The 10,788-nt window shown below is 37.3% G+C and overlaps 1 non-coding gene across 1 annotated transcript; it reads right to left on the bottom strand.

Annotated features, from left to right (window-relative positions):
* Nucleotides 1-4,912: 4,912 nt before the first annotated feature.
* Nucleotides 4,913-4,985, bottom strand: Trnaf-gaa (transfer RNA phenylalanine (anticodon GAA)). Its single transcript has one exon. It is a non-coding gene; the product is annotated as a tRNA-Phe (tRNA).
* Nucleotides 4,986-10,788: the final 5,803 nt, after the last annotated feature.

Genomic DNA, 10,788 nt, shown 5'->3' with positions numbered 1-10,788 from the left:
GAGAATGAATAATTATAATAACAATTATTATAATTATTATTATCATCATTATTATCGTTATAGTTTATTAACCTGATATAAGCGGTAGTTAAAGAGTTATCTGGAATCGGTTATCGCGACCTGCCTTGGTCTGGCTTCAATTTGTACTAAGATACTTCCATCAAAACATGTTTTTGAGTTTTGAAATATACGAGTTGTGTATGAACAACTATAATTTTGTAAATGATGTACGATGGATTAAAAGAGATGAAATATAATCACGACTTACTACAAAATATACGTTACTTTTTTTTACACCAATTAAAAGGTAAAAGTTGAGGATTGGTTTCATAGATCTGTGATGTATTGGTTACTAATTACATGAATTACGAGTCTCGAACAGTTTGCGCAACTCTTCTTGTTGCTATCGTTTTTACTCGTGGACATAAAGAAACTAGCATGAAATGAAGATTGAAAGAATAGAATGTTCACCCTTGTAATATGAAACGGGAAGATTATAGAACTATTTACCATTAGAATTCAATAGTAGTATGCATTTGATAATCTTTCAGAAGTGTTTATGGGAGGAAAAAAGACTATTATTGAAGAGACTATTAGTGATTGGTAGACTTTTTAACGTAGGTTTTAGAAAATGTATTTGGTTCCTCGTCGAAAATGATAATTTGCTTTATACAGCCCGCAATACATGCATTTATTTGAATAAAGATCTCACCTCGGGGAGGATCAGCAGTAAAGAGATTAGAATATGCTCGTGGAGGCCATCGGCAAGTTTAAAAATACGTAAGAATAATTTTTCCTGTTATCAATTTTCGACCGGTATTCCAAATAAGGAACTGCGCAGTCGCCCTAGTGATATAAGATCGACACATTTGGTTTTTGTATTTTGCTATGTGAAGTTCTGCCACCAAGGATCACGAAGATTTCTTTATGAAAAATGAACAACTTATTATTCGCGATTCATTCGTTCATAGCGTTAATCATCGTGGAAAATGGAGTCAGTTTAGATTGTAAGTTGTCTTACTGTCGAATATTTCGATTATAATAGTAGTATATATGTATATCTTATGTTCGTAAGCCGTACATACAGTATAATGAATCGATACATTTTGAGTTATGAACTGGATAGCTGCACCTCTCATAAATAAAGTTTGTTTGTTTATAGTTGATTATTTAATTGATGATGTAAGTATGGAAGTGTAATTGTGTAAAATGTAGGCCACAATGTCACAAAAACGTCTAATTCGTATCTAGATTTTAGAGTTTTTAATCATTTTTATAAAACTGGATCCTGCTTTGTAGATTTCTAAAAAAACAAATTATTACATTTCGTTTATTTTTCAGCTAACTATTTTGCTGGATACTCACGACTTGTTAAAAGTGAATGCTACGCGAAAGATTTATATATGATAACAATTCATACTCCTGACGAATGTCGTTATTACTGCGATATTGACAGTCGGTGTGATCTATTTATCCTTCACCCAAGTACCGGTAAATGTTATATTAAAAGTGCCCCGAGATGCGGCACATCAACCATACGAAATGATCGAACTTTGTTTAATAGAAGAGGTAACCATTGAGGCCGTTCCTTACACTCGGAGTGAAGATTATTTGTCGGTTATATCTAGCTGTCTTAACGAGAGAAATCCCACTACAAATTCAGCCAATGAATTTACTGCGGGATTTCTTCCGTTATTCATCATACACGGATATTGTGTATCTTTTCGTCTCATGTAGTTGTCTTCTTTTAAGAGTTACGGTCAAACTACACCGCACATCAGTCGTACACTGGAGTGGCCCATTTAGGGGGTTATAGGTCTTGGACGTTCGATCGATGTGAACAGAAATGTAGTGAGGTTCCAAGGTGTAAAGCATTTCTGGCCGGAATTAAAACTGATGCAAAAACTGGCGGTTGTATCTTATACCCATCACTTCCCGTTCCATCAACTAACACACGAGTCTGGTGGGACTGGCTTTATACATTGAAATGTAAGTTTTAAGAAAAAATCGCATTCATTTTTATTCGTATGAAATTTGAATCTCAATTCGTTTGTGCGTCCTCTATTTCAGCACCGCAGCTCAATTCAAAACAAATTGGAGGTAATTTATTCAACGATCAACGGACAATTGAATAGTTAGAAATTTAGATCTAATCAATAAGCGAGCAGACAGGTAGAACTGTGTAGGTTATAAGTAGCTATATTAACGAAAAAACAATTTTATATACAGTATAAAAATATGCTTAATTCTATTAATTCTATTAATTCTAAAATATGCTTAATTTTTTTCGTTAATAATAAATAATAGATAATAAGGTAATAAGGATTGAAAAAAGGTAACTGTGTAGGTTAACTGACCTTATTACGAAACGAGCATCATACAGTGTATAGCAGTAGCTTCATCAAAATCCCATCATTTACCCGATAAAGCTACTCTGTGCACTAGCACACGAAAACTATATGATTTCAGTAAACTTACAAAGTACTACTAGTTTTCACGTTAACTGTTACACCGGGTTATCACGATTCCTTTAAATATATCTATACTTATTGAAATGTATTGAATTATTTCAGAAAACATAAATCTGTTTACAAAAGCGTACATGGCGCCTCTATCCACATCGAACATGGGACCGGAACTAGCAATCGATGGTCGCCACGAACCGGAAGCGTTCTCGAAACCGTACTCGTGTTCTGAGGCTAAACCTGATTGGTGGGATTGGGCCTGGTGGTATCTGGATCTAGGCGAATCGTATGATATCAGAGAAGTGCTCGTTTTAGCTCGTCAGAATGGTAAATTCTTATATCCGTATTGAGGTCGTGCATTCACGTGTTTTGATCACGTGACCGACGCCATATTGGTGGTGATTTCATGGCAGTTCCTCCGAAATCTGTGAATCAAATTTTTTGTTGTTACGTTTTCACCAACAAACCGTGACGTCATCTGTTCGACCTCTTTATGTATGCACATGATGTCACAGTGCGTCATATTGGCCTCAAGTGCGAGCGACTAATTGTAAGTAGGAAGTCACAATATTGACGGCCAATATTACTGTATCGCAATAACGAACTGAATTTCAGTTTTGTAAGTACGCTGAGTGACTTGTAAGGCCACCTTTCGGTTAGATACTGGCGATAGTAATTGAGACAGATTTATTCATGTTGCGCATATGCACTAACTGAGGTGGTAAATATATAAGTGAAGTAAGATCTTATTTGAGGTTCATGAAACACTTATTGTTTGCCGTCAACACAGACATGACAGTCAATTTGTTACTACTGCAAGCTCAACACATACGACACATGTAGAACATGGAAACGGGAGACAGAAACATGTTTCCGAGGGTTTCCCCGCGTCACGTGCGGTGGAATTAGTTGAGTGACGTCCAATATGACGCGCTGTGCGACAGATCAACTGTATGTAATAATTATAATTTCTGCACGTTTTTTTCAGCGTTCAGTAACGAATACGTCGAGGTGATCGTTACGGATCTATTTCAAAACGCATTAGAAGCGAATCCAGATAATTACACGTTGTGTGACGTCGGTGAACTAGTGACGGGACGAGTCACGAGGTTTATCTGTACATCTGAAGCTTCCGGTCGTTACGTCATCATTCGACGAATAACGAAACAAAAATACGGATTTTCCATCTGTGAAGTTGAAGTTTATTCGCGAAATAGTTTCGGTAAATCAGCGCCATGTTTATTTTGATTATTTCATAAACTGATGTATTCGCAGTTTAGAAGCTTATGAACAATCTCACTAAATCAATCTCTGCTATAATCATCGATGATGGGATTTTCATTGTCTCTTACGTTATTTTTACATGGGATTGTTCGTTATCTCTATACCGTTTTTTGTACGAACCTCAACTGCGCTCATTGCAATAACTTCATAACTACTTTCACCGATGGAAAACATAGTTATCCTTCAAACCTATTGTTAGTGGAAGTTTAAAAATCGGATAACTGATAACTGATAACCGAACCAGTGATTTTTCTTCATTTTCAGAAAACTTAGCAGCTCGAAAGTCTGCACAATTCCGAGTTAATGGCAATGAAGCAAATTTAGTGCCCGCATTAGCCGTCGATTCGAGTCGACAAACTGAACCTGATTCGTATTATAACAGTTTCTACTCAATCTGTGCAGTTTCTGATAACGCGAAACAGAATTGGTGGCACGTTGACTTAGCGAAACTACATCACATTCGTAAAGTAATCGTCGTCGCAAGCGCCACTCCACTCGCAGGTTTAGTTGTTTTCTGTTTTATAGATTATTCAGGGAAGAGAAAACATTTAGATGATTTCCAATAAAGATAAATCGTTTTTATACATGAGTGGAATTTCATTGAAATTGGGGCAAATAATCTCCGAGAATAATTTGTCAGTTTTACGACAGTTTTTTTAATTATTTCTATTGTGTTTGTCACTGAGGTCGAAGATTTACTCTTGACTACCCACTCTGCGATACCAGACCAAGAGGATCTGTATCCTACAAATCGAAAAAGACAAATATTTCTATGAATTCGTATTCTATCAGATTCCTTGAATTTTGGGAAGTTTATCACATGAAATGTTTGTATCTGTAATGTTGTTGTTTATCTGCAGACTACAGAATGTCGTACCTAGAGGGTTATTTGACTACTGAGTTTCACGGACAGCTAATAAAACCAACAGACTTCGATGTGAAATTCCTTTTCCGAAAAACTGGTCTCATAGGATTCGGCGAAAATTTTCTGATATTAACCAATGAAATCGGTCGACACGTAGTCATCCAACAGGGTCTGGATCAGCCGTCGATTCGACTAGCTCTATGTGAGGTAGAGGTGTATGGGAACCCGTTAATCGGTGGTAAGAGAATATAGATTAAAGCTTATAAAATAATTCAAGTCATCTTTTTGGAAAAGAATTTGCCGAAACCCGGGATCGAACCAGGGACCTTTAGATCTTCAGTCTAACGCTCTCCCAACTGAGCTATTTCGGCTGTTGATTAAGTCTGCTGTATCGTTGTGAGTAGTTGGTGCCCGCCGGATGTACGTTTAAAACTGTCATCTTTATTTGCATAGAATATCATAAACACCGCAAACAGAAACAAACGGAAAGAAAACGAAATAAAATGACTCAAACAACAATAAATAAGAATGGGGATTGTAATATAATAGTATTGTGTATTAATGACCTCTAATGATATGTTCTGCATTTGTAGCAAAGTTGGTTACATTGCTTTAATTTTGCTTGTTCCAGAAAACCTCGCGTTAGGTCGTAGAATAATGGTCGGTGGTGATCAATGGTACGGACCAGAATCGGGAACAGTTGTCAGTCCGATGCTGGACGGCCGGAGGGATACGGAATATACAGGGTCCAGCAGCAGCAACGTGGATTTCATTGTAGTCGATCTTTCTGGCTGGTTCAATATCAAAACTGTTGTTCTGATAACAGGATCGAATGGTATTGGAAAACTAATGTCGGGTGGAACAGGTTAACTATTTATTAGATTTTCCAACAAACAATCACTGAACTTCATGTAGAATCATTTAACGTGAAAAACAGAGGTAGTATTTTGTAGGTTAACTGATTTTATTAGAAATCTTTCGTTATTTCTGTCTGGGCGTTTCATAAAAATTCATTTACCCTATCAAGCTACGAGAGGCATAAGTATCCAAAGGCGTCCTCGCATCATCTACACAGTACTACCCGTTTACCTGCCAAATTACCTGCCTACTGTTTACACTAACAGCGAAAGCTCGTAATTTCTCATACACATACGACTACTTTTCGTGTTAACAGGATTTATACTAGGTTAACATATCCTATCATGTCTGGGTTTAGAATGATATAGTACCTCCCTATTTATTTTTAATCAAACCATATTCTCGACATCATTTTTAGCTGGAAGCGTTCATCAAAAAGTTGCAGTTTGCTATCGACATCCGGATCTCAATACTGTTGACTTCAATCACTGTAGAATGTGCTACCAGAATAAAAAAGCGACAGTAATAGCTAAAAATCACGCTTTAATCCTGCACTGTACGCGTGGAAATCTTGGTAGATATGTATATGTTTATATAGAGGATATCAGTGGTCCTACTGCAGCACTGAATCTTGCTGAGCTTGAGGTATATGGCCTCCCATTTGATGGTAGGTATTCATTTAGCTACGTTCTTTAGTTTTCACATGTAGGAAAATATCATAGCGACATTTCCAATAAAGGAATTCACCAGACTGATGTGGCGTTGATCAAAAAGTGTAAACTTTCTTATTCCTATGTTTAGTCGACAAATTTCAATGAGTTGTGGTCTTTGTCGGTAAATTTTCATCAGCATCTCATGGCTCATTTTCCCAAAGGTAATTTTGCGGTAACCGGAAAAGCATCTCAATTCACGACTTACTCGCATTATCAGGCTGATAATGCTATCGATGGTGATGTGCATCCAGACTTTCTATCACGATTTTCGATGACGTTACGAACGGTCACAATACGTCCTAATTGGTGGAAAGTTGAATTGGCATTTACAATAGATGTCGCATGGGTCTCTATACAGATGCCTGTATGTACAAACAATGGTGAGATATTTCTATTTTGAACATTGCATAATACAAAACATTGAGGAAATTTGTTATCGTCAGAATGGGCAAGGACTGACATAATATCTACGTACCTAGGATGTCGTTTTGTTCACTAATGATTAAACTTTGGAGTCTTTATTCCGTTGGATCGACTGCTAAGATTGTCATCTACTTTATATCATATAATGTATAGCTAAACTAGATTTTTACAGTAAACCTCGCCTAACTCAGCCAATCACCGGACACCGGCCGAGATAATGATCGAATTATACGTTTTACAAAGTTGAAATATTTTGTCCGAATTAATCAAAAGAGTTGGTCGTCACCGCGGTCAGTTTTACTGTACTTTTTGGTAGATTTCGATGAGTCATGCAGAGAGAAAATTTAAATAATTCATTTTAGAAACTTATTTATTTTATGTCGACCGTTTCAATACAGAATTGGACAACTATCCATGTGGTAACGATCCGGACTGGAAACTAGATCCCAGTAATAAAAAGTGTTTGGCTTCATTTTCGAAGAAGTTGTTGAATGCTAATGAGGCCAGGACTGAATGTGAGAAGAAAGGAGGCCAACTTATAACAATTAGAAACTGGGAGACGTGGAAATGGCTTCAGGGTATGTTATACTTGACTCGATATTCGGCGCCCGCTTCTTTTTATAGCATATCTACTTTCCGTAAATTAAACATGAAATCGTTTAAAATCCTAAATCGAATTCATACTCTATTGAGGCGTCATAGACAAAATGTACTCTAGACTTCCTGGGTAAAAAACATGCACTCACTGAGAGTTCATTCCATTTTTCACCCAAGATGTTTAATTTTTTTTTCATTGCAGCTGATAATTCGAATAGCTTTACCATAGGATTAAATGATATCAAGGATGAAAATAAGTTTGTTTGGAATTCCGACACGAAACCGGTACAGTATAATCAGTGGTATAATATATATAATCATTTCGAAGCTGATGCTGAGATTCATATTTCAGCCGCGCTTCTTAAACTGGGATGACGATGAACCGAACGATAAATCTGGTGAAGATTGTGTGACGAATAGAGACTCAAGAGGCAGATGGAACGATATTTCATGTACAGGCAGCGATCATATATATTACTGTGAAAAACCGATACGTAAGTCATCGATAATCAAACTACAGACAGTGAAATTAATGCATCGCAAAAAACATTCATATCGTTAACATATATTTTACTATCTTCTTGGATTTTGATGAATGTATGCAATGATATCGAAATGATTTTGACTTTAACTACTGACATTTTGCCAAAATGACCAGAAGCCAAGCTTGAGTCAACATGGCCGCATTTGTTCATGAACCTAAGATGGCCGCCGTACAAGCGCATGGACCAGGATGGCCGCCTCAATATGAAATAGTTGTTTAATATTCTAATATCTAATATTTGTATAGAACTAGCGCCGTGTATGTCGTGGGAATGGACAATCGATGTATCAGAAGATAATTCAAACTACGAGTTATGTTTCGATGACAAGGGAAATAATATTGTGAGGTCGCTGGAAACTAGGAAGGTACCCTGTAACCCGATACGTCGAGGTAAATTTGTCAAAATCACACAACCAAGAACTCGTGCACTCGTCTTTAGAGAAGTGAAGATATACAGCGCAAAACACACAGGTAATTCATCAGTAAAACTGTAGCTCTGATACACATGCATGCGACTCATCTTGCGGGGCGGTCATTCCAACGTTCCGTTTATACCGTGAAGTCTAAATACAGGGGTACGTATGCACCTGGCGTCACATTTGACATCAAAGCACACAGCTAACTGAAGTAAAAAGTAACAGTGCCTTTTTACGTCAAATATGTAATATCATTATGATAAGCATTGACGAAAATCACTGTCCATGTTATATAACTATAATCTGAAATCCTAACAAAAAGAAAAAAGAGTCCGAAAAGGATTGCTTAGTGATTTATCATAACTTAAGTATTCCTGAAGAATACTACGAGCATTTTGGACTACATTTTTCATTACACACGTAAGTGTGGGATTTCATATATCATACTTTTAGCAGCTGTAGGAAGCACCTCCACAGTATCGCAACACAAACTCCCGAATTACATGAGCCTCTAGCTAATGTTATCATCATCCCCATTTTGTGAAAAGAGAACATCGAAAATTTGACTTGTGTTATCTTGATTTAGGTAATATAGCCGTTCAGCCGTTCAGAGCAGTTAGAAATGGCGGACATCTCGCGCTGGATGGAATAGTACCACGTAAAGAACGCGCTGCAACCGTAGAATTAACTAAAGCACCTCCGCCTGTCTCTTGTTATACTAGCCATGATAGATATTGGTTTATAGATCTGTACCATGCGGTTTATTTTGTACGAAAAATCCGATTCTTCGGACCTGAAAACTGTTGTAGTGAGTATCAATCATTATGTGCGGCGTTTACATCCTGACATAATGTGTGAGGTAAATGTATTGTATTCTAAGCTTTATTCAATAAAACGGTTGTTAAATGAGTCGGTGTTGAAAGATATATGATATCAAATCCTTCAATAAATGGAAAAAAGAGTCAGAAATGTTTCCTGATAGACATATTTGCTCAAGTAACAATTCGGACCCCTCTACTTTTTAATTGTGGGAATAAAATTGTATTCTATATTTTCCGCTTAAAGCCCAAGAAGATATTCATATTTACACTTCGGTCGATTTCGTTGACTTGGCGCCTGCAAAGGTGTCGTCCAGTCGAGCATCCGGCAAGTTGAAATTATGCGCAGATGACGTAACAATCTCTACAGACTCGGTTACGGAGGTGAAATGCATAAAACCAGTGATGGCATCGCATGTTTTCGTCTACAAACCAGTTCATCCCAGTCCACTGGTTATCTGTGAAATAGACATCTATGGAACAGAAGCATTCGGTAAAATCTTTTGTCGTATCTTTTATGGTATAGGCTTGTTCTTATCAGTGAGATTATCCACCACGTTGGTTCCTAATTTTCAGCTAATTGGAACCAGCGGTACCAACCTCTAAAGCCATCCGAGGTGCTTTTAGTTACAGCCTTCCTTGCATCCCATCAAACGAGTGACAAAATAGACTCTGCCAATCACATTTGGTGTTGGAGAGTATCGATGTATCTCAATTTATAGAAAATTGAAATGAAAACTTAATGTTAAATTTAAAACATTTTATAATATCTATCTGGTAACAGGGGAAGAATGTGTATGGACATCAGAAGGCGTCGAATATCACGGAACACAAAGCCAGACAGAAAAAGGAAACAAATGTCAACGTTGGAATAGACAGAAACCGCAATCGCATCCATTCGATACAAAATCGAAAGATTTTCCTGAACAGTCACACATAGCGGCAAAGAATTACTGCCGACGTTTGGATGAAAATTTCCCCTGGTGTTATCAAACTACGGGATCACGCTGGGAATTCTGTATTATCGATAAATGCTCTAAAGGTATGAGGTCTTTATTTAACGTTTTTTTAAAGATGAAATGCAGTTCAATCGTAGCATCAATGAAAATGACCACGAAGAATTAGAAAAAGAAATCGTGACAAAACTTGCATTACAGATGTCGTACTGAACGCTGCAGTTGGTAAAAACTGTAAACAATCTGATCACGCTGAGGGCGGAGAACTATCAAACCTGGCAGCCGATGGCGTTTACGATATGTCACGCTGCACCATGATAACCGTTAACGAGGACGAACAGACGATATGGTGGAGCGTCGATCTTGAGATTGAATATAAAGTCAAACAAGTTGTTATAATAAATACGGATGGCATTGGAAGTAAGTTTGAATGTCTGTTCTTAAGAAAAGCTTCATACTTTGTCTGCATAAGTTCCTTTTATTTTCTACAGATGTATGGCTAACGGATTATGAGATATGGTTGTCTCCGAAATGGCACGACTCTGACACAAACCGAACTTCTCGCTTTTACTGTACACAGGATACCGCGACTAACTACGTAACAACTGAGGTTCAGGAAACACGATGCCAACCGAATATCTGGGGCCGATATTTATCAATAGTAAAACGGAGTCGAATTAATCCTATCGTATTGTGTGAAGTGGAAGTAGCGGGATATGTGTACAATGCCACAAAAGGTATTGCTAAATTCCAGGTAGCTCCATCTAAGGCATCTTCAGGGGCAGTTCTAAATTCCCAAATGGAAATTTCCCTCCAATCATTTTCACAAAAAAGAATTGCTATAGCTCT

The sequence above is a fragment of the Tubulanus polymorphus genome, chromosome 7 (genome assembly GCF_964204645.1).
Source record: "Tubulanus polymorphus chromosome 7, tnTubPoly1.2, whole genome shotgun sequence".
Lineage (NCBI taxonomy): Eukaryota > Metazoa > Nemertea > Palaeonemertea > Tubulaniformes > Tubulanidae > Tubulanus > Tubulanus polymorphus.
Note: the sequence above shows the minus strand (reverse complement) of the source record. Positions and strands in the feature narration are given on the sequence as shown.